General features: G+C 43.2%; 1 protein-coding gene across 7 annotated transcripts in view; it reads right to left on the reverse strand.

Annotated features, from left to right (window-relative positions):
- Positions 1 to 14,575, reverse strand: part of FYN (FYN proto-oncogene, Src family tyrosine kinase) — a 213,228-nt gene that overhangs the window by 116,644 nt on the left and 82,009 nt on the right. For 5 of the 7 annotated variants that reach the window (XM_047735094.1, XM_047735099.1, XM_047735090.1 and 2 more), the window contains one exon: positions 2,024 to 2,093. The gene's annotated coding sequence lies outside the window, so the exon portion shown is untranslated. Of the gene's footprint in view, positions 1 to 2,023; positions 2,094 to 7,414; positions 7,437 to 7,627; positions 7,770 to 14,575 lie in introns of those variants that run through there. The other 2 variants (XM_047735093.1, XM_047735095.1) reach the window with 2 other exon arrangements.

The following is a 14,575-nucleotide window of genomic DNA, read 5'->3' on the forward strand; positions in this document are numbered from 1 at the left end:
AAGAGATGATGAATGATGGAGAGGTTCTTCAAACACCTGAAGAGCTGGTGTGTGAGAGAGTGGGTAGACTTTCTCTGTCTGCTTAGAACATGACTACAAGCATAGTTGGCTCAATAAGTACTTATCATAGGCCTTCTAGGTGCCAGGCACTGTCTAGGCACTGGGACCAGAGGAAGGAAGAAGACCAAGTTCCTGGCTCACAGAGCACATACCATTCAACGTAAGGACTAGATTGCTTTCCTCCCCTCTCTCTCTCCCTTCTTTCTTCCTACTTTCTTTTTAACAATTTGAGCTAAATATCCAGGTATTTGTCTAATTGCTTGGTTTTTTATTTTTCCTATTTTAAAACTGAGATTTAATTAACAGAGCAAAATTCACCCTTTTATCATAGAGCTCTATGAATTTTCATGAAACATACAGTTGTATAAATATGGCCACAGATCCAAGATCCAGAACGATATCATCACCCCCTCGACTCTTCCTGTGTCCCTTAACTACTTTCTTTACTTGGAGCATGCTGCTTTATGTAGTGCCAGCTCCTCACCTGAGAGAATTCGGACTCCCCTGTCACAGATTCTGTAGAAGAGACCTTGTTTTGGCTGGTGGGAGAATGGGCCAGACAAGCCCTGAGGCCATGGCCATCTCTTCGATTCTGTGAAACCGGAGGGGTCCACATAGGGACACCAATCTTTAACACCAGCCCATCTGCAGTGAGTGATCTGGTTGATTCCTTCCAACCACAAATAAAAGCCCTATCCCAGAGCCAAATTTTTTTAGTCAAAGCTCAAAAATTTCAGCCCAGTAACTGGACCTCTGCGAAGGGTACCTAGTAAGCACAGATGAAAAAAATCAGAAGAAAGGTTTGGAAACAAAAGCCTAAATATGGTAACTGCTCCCAACTCTTCTTTTCCTTCTCATTATTTTTGTTCAAAGTAACATTAACTTCAAAACCAAACAAAACTCTGACAAATGTAACTGCACTTGTCTGCAGAGGTAGCAGGAAGGGAAGTTAAATTTGCCAAGCCTCTCTAAGAATGGGTAGACAGGAGGCGAGAAAATGACAAATGTCTTGGGGTTGCCACAGTGTGTTATGGAGTGGACTGTGGAGGACAGTCTGTGGTGATCGGCTGTGACATCCCTTGGGACAGCAAAGGTGGTGTGCCATCCCCAGTGGCCCTCCTGCTGGGAGATATGTACACCTTTGGGTGGTTTGACTTCAGTGATAAATGCCCCATTTCCAAACAAGGCTGTCCTGTTTTCAAGAATAACTATTTTACTGAGCCACTCTTACGCCCCAGCACTACCTCGCTCAGTTTACTCTCGCGACAACTGTACAAAGTGGGTAACATTACAAGCCTCATTTTACAGACGAGGAAACAGGCTCAGAGAGTAATGTACCAACCAGTTAGCAACTGAACTTAAATTTTAGCCGAAGTTGCCTGACCCTGAAGACTGTTCTTACTACTGCTAGGAAGGTATTCTGGGTGGTTGCAGAACTTAATGTCCTTGGTCTCTTGGGCCACTGTCATTGGTGGAACTGACTCTCACACATGACGGGGCTCTTGATTCCCTTCCGTTTCCCATTCCCCAAACAGCCAATTGCCATTTCTCACTTCAACAGACAGGCCGGAAGGATTTCTCTGTTGGGGAGACTTTCTGTCGCTGTTGTTAGCGACAGCTAACTGGTCTACTGGTCTGCCCTTCATCACACTTAAATTCTGTGGCTTACTTAGACCATAAGCTAACTGTCAAGGGTATTCTTTACCTTGCGTCCAGAAGCTTCCCTAAATCTAGACTTCTTATTGAACCTTAGACAACCCCCTATTTCTTAATAACATCAGCAATGACAAGAAAAAATGTCATACTGTCAACAAGTACCGACTGAATGTCACATCTAATTATAAAATCCCATTTTGTCTAAGTTAAGTGCAGATTTAAAAGATGCATGAAATGAGGCAATGGCTACCCTTTGGGGCACCATTTTACAACAAAAGGTATTAGAAATAAATGCAGCAACACTTACCAAAATTTCCCCCAACTATTACAAACTTTATATACACCGCATGTCTTCTTCTACAGCTGCTGGACCGGTCCTGAAAAACAAACCACGACAAAAGGAAAAAAATACATCGCTGGACAGAAGTCATTTGCTTCTGTAAACCAAGTAGTCTTCCTCATTTGGGGCCCTCATCCATGTACCAAAGCCTTACTGCCAGATTCTTCTCTGTTTTTCCCAGATGGAAACAATTTATAAGTTAACAAATAAATAAAACTCTGGAGGATGAAATAAACCAGAAGCTTTGCTCCTACTTTATTTGAATTTTTAGCCCTTTGAAATAATTAAAGACAAAACAATGCAAAAAATACCTAAAAGTGAACTCATAAAAATTTTCCCCAAACCAATTCTTTTTCCTACTTCTTTCAATAACACACTCTCTTTTCCCTTGCTGACTGTGTGACCCTCACCTTTCATTTCTGGAGTTTATTTCCTTATCTGTAAATCAGGGATTATTGTACTGACCTCCCAGGGTGGTTATGGAGATTAAATGAGATAAATTTAATGACATATAAATGTCACAGAGCAAGGCTTAAAACAGCATCTGGCATGTCGTAAACACTTAGTGCATGCAAGGAGCTATTATCTGTCTCCTAATCAGCCAGGCTTGAAAACAAACCCAGCCTTCCTCACCTCCTCGGTAAACGAGGGCCCCAGCCTGCCCTTCTGGTCCTGTGGGTGTCCTGGAACTCAGCGCCTCACTCCATCTTATCATTACACCAGCTGGCATAGCTCCTTGAAGAAACTGGTTCCCTAGCCCCAGGTTTCTTCCCTTCCAATCCTGTTCTCATGGTTCTGGAAGGCATTCTTCCTAAACACAGCTTAAAGCCTTGTGGAAACACCTTCCACTGTTTCCCGTGACCTACAAATTTACGTGTGAAGTTACATTAGCCTGGGACTCCAGCTCCCCTCTGCTCTATCCCCACAGCTTCCCACCGGAAGCTATAGTGTCCCATCACCTGTCCTGCCTGAGCCCATGGGCATGCCAGTTCCTTTCCCGAGTGTCTCTGTCTACGAATTGCCGGTAGGAGCCTAGCCTCTTTCTGGGGCAGGGGCTCTTGGTCTTCTTTGTCCAATGGCAGTCTAGAGACATGTTTCTCAGAATAATGTTTTTAAATGCTTGAAATTAATGCAGGAAATGAACAGGGTTCAAAAGAAGTATATTGATAGTTATCAAAATATATAACAAAATTATGATGTCTTTCTTTTCAAAAATTATGTTTCACTTGATACAGATACTTGAAATACACTTACTGTATCCTACTTTTTAGGCTGTAAGGGAAGGTGCTGTTTTTTTTGATTCCTCCCGTGGCTAATAGCATTTTGCCTCACAGCACACACGGGCCGGAAGGCGTGCGGCCGGCACTGTTTGAATCAATCAGTGAGTCTAAGGGCTTTCTTGCCGGCACTCCCCAGATCACCTATTATGACTATGATTTCACCTCTCTTTGGCAGGCTGTAAGGTCCTAAATATGTAGACAGGACTCCTAAACACTCCATATCTTGAGTATAAATTACTGAAGTTAGGCAACAAAGTGTTCTCTTCTTTCACTTCTCTTTAGAGTACGGACACTCAGCTGGGGCCGCTGACTGACAGATCCCCGGGACAGAGCAGCGGTCCAGTCACCCCGTCACACTGGGGTATCTGCATGATACAGGCATGGTTCCTGCCTTCACGGAACACTGAGTCCAGCAGCTTCCCCCACCTGGTAGAGAGGAGCTGGGAATCTCTCAACCTTTCACGGGTTTTGCAAAGATGAGAAATATCTGGTGATTTCCTACGTAGGGGCACCTTGGTGACCTATGTAGGCAAGGCCAATGAAGATTTGCTCTGGCTTCCCATTTGTCTTACAGATGTGAGCCTGTGGTTCCCGTAGATGGGGAACTGAAATGTCATCTTCACTCCGAAGTGACACCATCCTTGCATATGATGTCAGAGATTAAAATCCCACCAAAGAGACCGTCTCAGGAAGGTCTGCTTCACATCTGGCTGCGTACTTCACTCTGAGCCCCACTGGGTCTACGATGGATCTGCCCCGGGACGGACACCAGTCCTTTGGTCTCACCAGCTTTTCCCCTAAACAGCTGCAGCCCAGGACTCCTTTTATTTTATCCTCCTATCTTTTATTTTATCCTTATTTTATTTTATCCTCCTATCTTTTATTAAGAAAACTTCAAAAATAACAGAATAGGGGGTGTCTAGCTAGTTCAGTCGGAAAAGCATGTGATTCTTGGTATCAGGGTCATGGATTTGAGCCCCAGACGGGTGTAGAGGTCACTTAAATAAGTAAACTTGCAAAAAAAAAAAAATCACAAAATAGTTCTTCCTTTTCAAATGGTGAGAGCATAATGATTTTCTCCCCTGATAATCACTCATAAAGGCACTGTGACCATTTGCTTTGGCATAAATCCATCACTGACAGCATTTTTCATGCTCAACATCATATCAAGTGACTCTGAGGACAGTAGGGGTGTACTCTCTCTCCCCAAGAACCAAGACAGATGACACATTCACTCAGATCAAAGGCTGGGCTTGGCACACTCTTTTTAAACTTATGGACATTTACATCCATCTCATTTGAATTTGTTCTTTTCGAAACACACTAGATATATGATATTAAATAAAAATAACTGAATGATAATGAGGAGGGCAACATGACTGTTTAATCTTTTGTTTCAAAGAATTATGACATATACATCCTCATAAATAGTAAGATACCAATAGGCAGTCCCACACAACACATTGCCCTGCACGAACTTTTTGCTTCTACTACAGACCCTGTGCAGCTCCTGGTTTAAAGTCAACATTCTCACTGGGAACAAATTCCTCTAATACAGTCCTCACATGCATGGGTCAATCATTCCTTCGCCCTTCTTCCTAACAGATCCCCTAAGTGCCTTCAGCCACAGAGCCTCAGGGGCAGGTGACAGCACTCCCAGCTGCTGGGTGGGGACCGGAAGGGCCCAAGGCTTTGTGGTGTGCCACCCAGCAGAATCAACATCACTGGTGAGCTTCTGAGAAATGTTAGCTCTGAGGCCCCAGTCCAAACCTACCGAATCAGACTCTGTTTTACAAGATCCCCAGGTGATCTGTGTGTCCACAGGGTTTCAAATGCACTGATCTAAGGGGAACACATTCCTCTTGACAGTGATTGGTTTAAGATTAGGCATGTGACTCAATTCAGGCCAACATGATGTGAAGAATGTTTTTGCTGGGAACTTCTCATTCTGAGCCAAATCCCACCCCCCGCACCCCCCCTCCCCGCCCCGCTGAATGTTGTGTGGGACAGGATGCCTAGGACTTCTGTAGCTACCTTGCTCCAGTCTAATGATAAAGCTGGTTCAGAGAGGAGGGCAAAGACAAAAAGCCCCACTGAAGTGAAGTTGGGGTGACTCCATCAGGTCAATCCTGAAGTCTGTGGAACCAATGGAGCTCCAGTAAACTTCTTATTGCTTAGGCCTCCTTAGGTTGGGTTTTCAATTATCTGCCGCTGGAAAGCATCTTTCCAGCAAATCAGTGCCCTGTAAAGCATTATAAAAAGGACAGAACCCCTAGACTTTGAGCTCAGCCACATGCTGAAGAGTCCAGACAAGTCAGTGCATTGATAGACTAGAGCAACAGTTTAGATACTTGCTTTGTGCGGGGAACTGACCCAGGAGGATTTCTGGTTCTGACAACCTGACAACCTTTGTTTGCTTTGCGCATTTCCAAAAGCTTTCTAAATCAGCCAGTTTAAGTGATCAACCAGGGGAAGTGCTGAACACTTTCCAAACTGTTTTAACCAGAGTGGTCAGCAGTTGCTTTCCCCAGAAGCCACATGGATGTCATTTCCTGTAAAGACAATGGGAGACTAATTGTTCAGCCTCAGACTCCAGTAGGGAAGGCAACCTGTGACATGTAATTACTGGCAGGGTAAATAAAAATAAATAGGGTATTTAAAAGCTTGAGGATTTCAGAATCTGCTTCTGGATCTACTCCAGTAACTCGGGGAAAAGTTAAAAAAAAAAAAAAGCACCAGCTGGTCTAGGAAAAGATTTGAGGGGCTAGCAACTTAGGTAGTCATCTATAGCATTTTTACATACCCTGGTATTTATAAAAGACCTTCCCAAGGAGACCAAATAGAGCCGCTCTTGTAGAAAACCATATAGGACTCTGGTGTAATTTTGCTTCATATACGGGAGTGATGTAGTCAAGGAGGCCGGGCGTCTAACTGGACATTCTCTCTTCTGTGTGTTATAGCTTCTTAGCCACAACAGGATATTTTGAGGACAGGTTTGCTGTGTTGGCTTGATGAAGAAGGTGCTTTCAATTTCTATCATGGAGTGAAATTAGTTGGTTCTCCACAGAATGTTCTTAGGTTCTATCACCTCAGGTCTTCTTTTCTCTCGAAAACTTTTGCTTTCTCTTCCCTGGTACCTTATATGCTTCCAAAGCTCCAACCATCACCCCTTGTCATGAGTTTCAAACCACATCCCTAAATCTATCACCCATGCTCCCAGTTCCTCTGCTGCCTCCTAGACATAACACACTCTGAAAGCGGGGACTTCATTTTGGTCGCTGCTATATTATCAATGCTTAGCACAGTGGCTGGCACTGAGTATTACCTGTCTGTTGAAGGAATCAGTGAAAGCCCTCATGCAGAGTCTTAGGATGGCTCACAGAAGTTCTTGCTATCACCTCCTAACTGGCCTCTCTGACTTTGGTCTCTCCTTTTTCCACTCTATTGACATGCATGAAAGCTCTGAATTATAGCTCTGATCATGTCACTCCTAGAATGTCCCAGCTGGGAATGACTTATCAGTCCAGCCCTGTGTTTTCCAGGTGAGACACCGGTCCCACAGATATCAGGAGACTTGACTGTGGTCTTATGAACAGTGGGTGGCAGAGACAGGATTCTAACCCAGTGGTTCTTGCTACCATGTCATTGACAAGTTGGAAATCTTCAATGGTCTTTCAGTAGAACCCAGTGCAGGGCTAAGAATGTAGGAGCCACTTAAAATATATTTGTTAATTGACTGGAAAAATGAATGGGTCACTTTTGCATGTACCAACGGATTTCAGTTTTTCTTAAAGTGGAATATTCTTTAAAGAAAGACAATTCCCCAGTAACAAAATGGAGAAGAGAAGAGTTGCTCCGGACCTCTGCCCTGCAGTGTTTCTGAACCAGCTCCTAGGAACCTCAGGGCTTGGTGGCATTGCAAACAAACAAACAAACAAACAAAAACAATCAAACAAAAAAACAACGACTTACATAAACTCAAACTCTTCAGCTTTGTTCCCAAAGCCACCCACTATTATTCCAAACCCACCTCAACCTTCTCTTCCATTTCTTCTTCCTCCTTCATGCCCAGTCTTACCAAAGCACTTGTTGTTCTGACACTTGCCCCTCCCCCGGGCCTTCATGTGCCCTGTTTCTTCCCTCTTAGGTGCTCTTTCCTCCACCTGCAAGAATGGGGAACCAACCAGTCCCTCTGGTCCAACTCTAATATAAACCCCTCCCTGAAGTTCTTCGCCAATTTATTCCACTGGAATTAATCTCATTCTACTTGTACTTCTACTACAGAACTTACCATACCATCTGCTTCAAGGGAAAGAGTCAGCTCCTTGAGGGCAGGAACCTCCTCTAAATTTATCTTTGAACCACTAGCACCTTCCTTGATCCAATGCCTTGCACAGAAGAGGTACTTCTAGTCATCTTGTTGCATTTAAAGGGCATTATCCTTTTTGGTCCACCTCTGTAACCAAATTACATAAATTCTGTAATGGGGATTCCAAGTCTCCCTCTAGATAATACAGGCTGATGATAAAGCCAGCACACACTTGTGTGGAGCCCACTTGCTAAGAAACAGCTGTGGGAGTCTTTGCTGAGTTTTATTTTCAAAAGCAAGAAATGTGAGGGCAGGGAGAGTGACTCTCCCTCCCCTCCATAGCTCTCCAGTGGCTATGGCTGTTCTGCACAGCATGAGGCACAAGCCGGGCAACTTGTGCACAAAGGTAACAATAGATTTAAAATACAGTCCTGATCTTTCCACGCTACCATATTCTCTGTGAGTCTAAAATCAATTGTCTGAAAAATTAAAGCGTTCCAAATGGTGGGGTAATGCATTAAACAAGCTAGTGCACAAAGCCCAAGCACAAGGGAGGAGGATGGGAACCAGAAAACACTGGTTCCCTAGGAAACCAAGCCCACTTTATGACTGACTGTGGCCTTCGTTCCTCTTGGGGGAAGAGAGGGATGCTCTGAGAAGGTACAACTGATCCATCTGCTTCCCCTGGTGCAAGGCCCTATTTCTTCTGGCTTCACTCCCACAAGTTTGGGAGACTTGAGCAAGTCTTGGTTGTTGCTTGTTTTATTATTTGCTGCAGGGGGAGTAAAGAGCAGAAGAAAAGAGGAGGAAGCCAGCCAGACAAAAAAAGAGATGAGCACAGAAGGCACCTGGCCAGAGAAAGAAATTACTGACCACACAGTGAGAGGGCAGGACGGCAGAACTACAAAAGGCCATTTCAGGGAGTTAGAGTCTCCCTGTGAGCAGGGCACCACCAAACCAGCAGATGAGTTTGTCCTCAGCGGCCCAAGAGGCCAGCTCTGAAGTCAGACTAGAGAGGTATACAGTTTGGGTTCACTGTCACAGATGGTTGGATTGAATCATGCAAAGGGATGCTGGAGGGGTTGGGTGGGGCTTTAGGGCACCCCCTCACCCCTGATAGCTCCCATCAGGCCCAAGAGTAAGTAGTAATGATATAATTTCTAATAATAAGAATAAATTATTAAGTTTAAACCTTTGGGCTGAAGACGCCCAGTTTACTTGGGGAAGAAATCAATGTCACTGGAATAACTAATTAGTTGACTGTCAAAAGGAAAAATAAAGATTCTATTCTATAAGACTCATGAGAATGAAGTACAGATTTATAATAATCATGTCTTTTTCTTAAATGAGTTAAAGAATGAACAATGAGTTTCTGTCAGGTGATCACATCACTCATGTATCAGGTAAAGAGAAAAGAGAAACTTTTTATAGTACATTTGAATCGTTTCTGACTTGTCCTTGTAAGTGAAGCTATTTCTAGGGATCTACAGTCCAGGGTCTGAACAGAAACACTGCTTTGCTATGATGCAGGAGCAGTTTCCGGACAAGTCCCTGAGCTATCTTCCAATCTGCATACTACTCCTAAGACCCTTCGAACAGACATTCTGCACTGGATCCTGGGAAGACCTGTGGAACGCACATGGTATCACAACACTGCCAAGATCCAGGATAATAATGATGTGTGCAGAGCCCCTGGGGTGTGTAGGCTGGTTACAATATTAGAATCCCAGAATCCTAAGGAAATGTTAAAGAATATCCAGTCCAGTAGTTTTTTTTTTTTTTTAAAGATTTTATTTATTTATTTGAGAGAGAGACACAGTGAGAGAGAGCATGAGCGAGGAGAAGGTCAGAGAGAGAAGCAGACTCCCCATGGAACTGGGAGCCCGATGCGGGACTCGATCCTGGGAGTCCGGGATCATGACCTGAGCCGAAGGCAGTCGTCCAACCAACTGAGCCACCCAGGCGTCCCCAGTCCAGTAGTTTTAATGCCATTTTTAAAATATAAGAACCTTGTGAATTCATACACGTGTCACATTTTCAAGGTTTATACTAAATGCCAATATATTAAATGAAAGTAGAATATGACAGTCCCGGTTCAAGGGGGGAAAGGACTCAAAATGCTACCACCTGGGCCATCCCCCTGGCCCACTTGGCACTTCTGGGGAACCCTAATATTCTAAGAACACTCACCATCCAGATCTAGTCCCTGCCCCCACCCCGGATCTGTATCTTGTCTTCATTTCTTCCAGCCAAGCACAGCCTCCCCATGTAGCACTGTGGGTGACCAAACATCACCTTTCTTCTATCAAGGGCCTATTTTTGCTTACCCCCAAGGGATCCACATTACGAATGATTTCACCTCTCATAAAAATTGCATTCCTGAAGCAATAACTAGTTTATTTGCCTAGTGAGACCTCAACTTAAAGCTTAGCCCTGCTGTGCTTGCTTAACTTGAGAAAATTCCTTAATAACATAAAGTAGAAGCCCAGTAGAAGCTTTTCTTCTCTTCTTTGCCTCCTATTTCTTCAAACAATCTCCATCAAAGAAATATCAAATACCTAGGAATAAGTCCAACAAAGAATAAGTCCAACACGAAACACTGAGAGAGATTGAAGACCTAAATAATAGAGGGTTATGCATGTAGAAGGACTGGCTATTTTTAAGATGTCAGTTCTCCCCGCTGCCCGGCAGGCTCACCTGGAGGAGTATGTGACTCTTGATCTCAGGGTCATGAGTTTGAGCCCCATGTTGGATGTAGAAATTATTTTTTTTTGTAAAATATTACACAATTTTTTATTATGAAATGAGAAAAATCTCATTTGTTACATTATAGAGATTACTTAAATGAAAATAAAACTTGAAAAAAAAGATGTCGGTTTTTCCCCAAATTGCATCTTCAATTTCAAAAAAAATTTTTTTTCCTGGTACAAACTGACAAGCAGATTCAAAAACTTACATGGAAACGTAAAATGCCAGGAGCCAAGATAATCCTGAAGAACAACAACAAGGCTGGAAGACTTACTCTACCAGATTCAAAATTCATTACAAAATAATAGACAATGTGGTATTTGTTTAAGTATAAATAGGCCAATAAAACAAAACAAAAAAGGAGGTCCCAAAATAGACCTACAGAGATAGTCACCTAAATTATGACAAAGATGACACTGAAGTTCAATAAGTTGTGCTGGGTCCACTGGGTGTCATGGGTTGAATTGTGTGCCCCAGAAGGATACACTGAAGTCCTAACCAACCCCCTCTCCCTGTACTTGAGAAGGTGACCTTATTTGGAAATAGTGCATTGTAGGTGTAATTCACTCAGTGAGGTCATAGTGGATTAGGGTGGGGCCTAAATCCAATATGACTAGAGTCCTTATAAGAAGGAGATTTAGGGACGCCTGGGTGGCTCAGTGGGTTCAGCAGCTGCCTTCAGCTCAGGTCATGATCCCATTGTCCTGGGATCGAGTCCCACATCAGGCTCCTCGCTCGGCGGGGAGCCTGCTTCTCCCTCTGCCTCAGCCTGCTGCTCTGTCTGCCTGTGCTTGTGCTCTCTCTCTCTCTCTCTCTCTCTCTCATAAATAAATAAAATCTTTAAAAAAAAAAAAAGAAGGAAATTTAGACACAGGGAGACATGAGGGGAACAGGGCATGTGGTAATAAGCACAGAGATCAGAACAATGTAGCTTGCAAGCCAAGGAGTGCCAAAGATTTACTGGCTATCACCAGAAGCCATGAAGGATTCTTCCCTAGAGCCTTCAGAGAGAGCATGGCCCTGTTCATACCTTGATTTTGAACTTCTAGCCACCAGAACTATGAAAGGACAAATTGCTGTGGTTTTTTTTTTTTTAAGATTTTATTTATTTATTTGACAGAGAGAGAGAGATCACAAGTAGGCAGAAAGGCAGGCAGAGAGAGAAAGAGGAGGAAGCAGGCTCCCCGCTGAGCAGAGAGCCCGATGCAGGGCTAGATCCCAGGACCCTGGGATCATGACCTGAGCCGAAGGCAGAGGCTTAACACACTGAGCCACCCAGGCGCCCAATTTCTGTGGTTTTAAGCCACCCAGTTTGCGGTACCGTTCATCAATGGTAGTCCTAGTTGATGAATACATTGGGTATCCATATGAAAAAATTATTCTTAATCTCTACCTTACACCATGTAAAGATCAATTCTACATGGGTGGTAGATCTAATTGTGAAAGGTAAAATATACCTTTAGAAGAAAACAGAGAACACCTTCACACTTTGCAAGAGGTGAAGATTTTTAAAGAACAGAACCAAAGAAAATGCTAATCATAAAGGGAAAATATGATAATTTGGAGTATATTAAAATTAAGCATCTCTTTGTCAAATGACATCAACAGAATCAAAAGCATGCCCACAGTGGGAGATAACTGCAATACTACATCCAGCAAATACCGCCTGCAAATCCATAAGGAAAAGTAGGCACCCAATAAAGAAATAGACAAAAACTTTAGAAGAAATTTTGCAAAAAAGAAAACCCAAATGGCCATTAAACAGATTAAAAGATGCTTTAGTTATCAAAGAAAAATAGAGTAAAATCACAATGCTAGCAATACACACCTACCAAATTGCCTAAAATGACAAAGACTACAAAGTGTTGGTGAGGAGACGGAGTAAACGGAACTCTCGTACGAACGTTGATGAGAGTAAATTGATAAAGACACTGGAAAACTCACAGTATCTGAAAGCCGAACACACCCATAACCTATGACCCAGGGTCTCACCATCAGGGGGTCTACCCTACAGAAATGTTACATATGCTCACTCACTGATATGTACAAGAATGTTCCTGGTAGTGCTCTTTTTGATAGCCCCAAACTGGAAATGACATAAAAGTCCATGTGCAATAGAACAAGGGTTAAATACATTTTGGGGTAGTTATACGATACTACATAGCAGAGAGAATGAACAAAGTACAACTCATAACAACACGAGGAATCTTCCAAATATACTGTTAAGGGGAACACAAGATTACATGGTGCAATTTTATTTATGCGAAGTTCAAAATAGACAAAATCAATGTTGTTAGAAATAATGCTATTAGTTACTTTTGGTTGGAGTGGGGGTGATTAGGGACTGGGGGTCAAGGGGCTTTGGGTATTTGGGTGACATTCTTTCTCCATCTGGCTGCTGTTCACATAAGTGTTCACTTCATGAAAATTCAGTATCTGTGTGCTTAATTTCTGTGTGTTTCTGTATGAATGTTATACTTCAGTTCAAAAAAATCTTGGTGGTTAATGCAGTGAAACCAGAAACAAAACAGGGCTCTTACACGTACTGAAAGAAGAGAGCACAGCAATTTAATTTAAGCAAAATAATTTAAAAATTTGGTTTGCTAAAAGCTTAAAAAGTGCCATTTCATTAAATTGTGTTTCTTATTCACTTAAGAGGACTCTCATGCCAAAGCTGTTTTATTATTCTATGTTAGGATGGAATGAAGGGAACAGTTTCAAAATAAAATAACCTATTTTATTTGATTTCTTAGAGTGAAAATTTAGATATTAAGCCCATTTTCTTCATGTCAGTTAAAGTTTTCTGGGTCCTTGGTTTATAGTCTGAAGAATCCCTACATGGGAAAGCCCTGGGGATAATGGCGTTCTCCTTCTGTACACACAAGGCACTCAATTTCCCTTCCAGAGTCTCTCCGTGAGATCAGCTCATCCCTCCAGTGGAAGCGACAGCAGCTCAGCTTGCCTTCACAACCTGGTTGTCGGTAAATGTGGTTTCCACCTGACAGTCTAAAATACTCAAGATAACTCCCAGGACACTACTCCAGCGTTGGTCAACTTTGATGGCTCTTTGGATTCCTGCTACGTCACAGGCAGAGTCCTGACCTCCCTCAGAGCAGCCGGCATTAGAAGGATGGAGAGAGAATTCTGTCCCCTCGTCCTGGGGCGCAGCTCAGCCCACACCTTCTACTGGGCCCTCTCCCTCTTCTGGTCAGTGTCTGGCGAGGGGCAAGCTCATCGTCATTAGACGCGCGCTCTGTACAACTGCTCCAGCTACCGCTGAAATAAATCCCTTGGAGCACAGAAACCAGACGGCCAGACTCTTGGCTTTCTCAGACAGCTTTGTTCTCTCAGACCCTCTGGGAGGGAGATTTGTTTGGGTGCTTACAGGGCATCCTGAGGCTGCAGGCAGTCCCCACAGGAAGTGAGAGCTGGCCACAGCCACCATGGCCTACATGGTGAGCTGAGAAAGAAACTACGTGAGGGGACCGTGGAGGATGTGGGGCTGCTCTGAGGGCAACCTCACGCACCCTCACCCTGAGAGGAAAGCGTGGGGACCGGGACCCTGGATCTGAGCTGCTATCCTCTGTCTGCCTTGAGGAAACCTGGGCCTTTCTCTGGCCGCTCTATTTCCCTAAATATCAACTTCTAGAGACTTCTTTTTAGATTCAAGCTCTGTTGTTTTGGTGCAGACTTTCTGTGCTAATTCTATTCCTAACTTTATTGCCTGACAAACCATGACTTTCTGGGCGCTTTAAGAATATTTCCACATCCCTAGTTAGCGTTCCCTCTGGTAAAACGAAACAAACAAACAAAAAACAACAACACTTGCTTTTTTTAGATAATTTTTTTTTAACCCTGAGTAATCATGGAGATTTTTCAGAATTTACATGGATTGAGGAAAATCATTCAAGCCAAATTCCTTGAGAGCCTTTAAGCTAGATACTTTGGTTCTGTCAGCCAGGGAAGGGGTAGGCAAACTACAGCCTGTGGGCCACATCTGGCCCACAGCCTGTTTTTGCCAGAGCCCATGAATTAAGAATGGTTTTTATATTTTTAAATTGCTGGGGGGAGAAAAGTCAAAAGAATATTTCATGACATGTAAAAATTACAATAAATTCAAATTTCAGTGCTTATAAATGAAGTTGCATTGGAAAAGAGCCATACTCATTAATTTACCCATTG

This window comes from Lutra lutra, chromosome 6, assembly GCF_902655055.1.
Source record: "Lutra lutra chromosome 6, mLutLut1.2, whole genome shotgun sequence".
Lineage (NCBI taxonomy): Eukaryota > Metazoa > Chordata > Mammalia > Carnivora > Mustelidae > Lutra > Lutra lutra.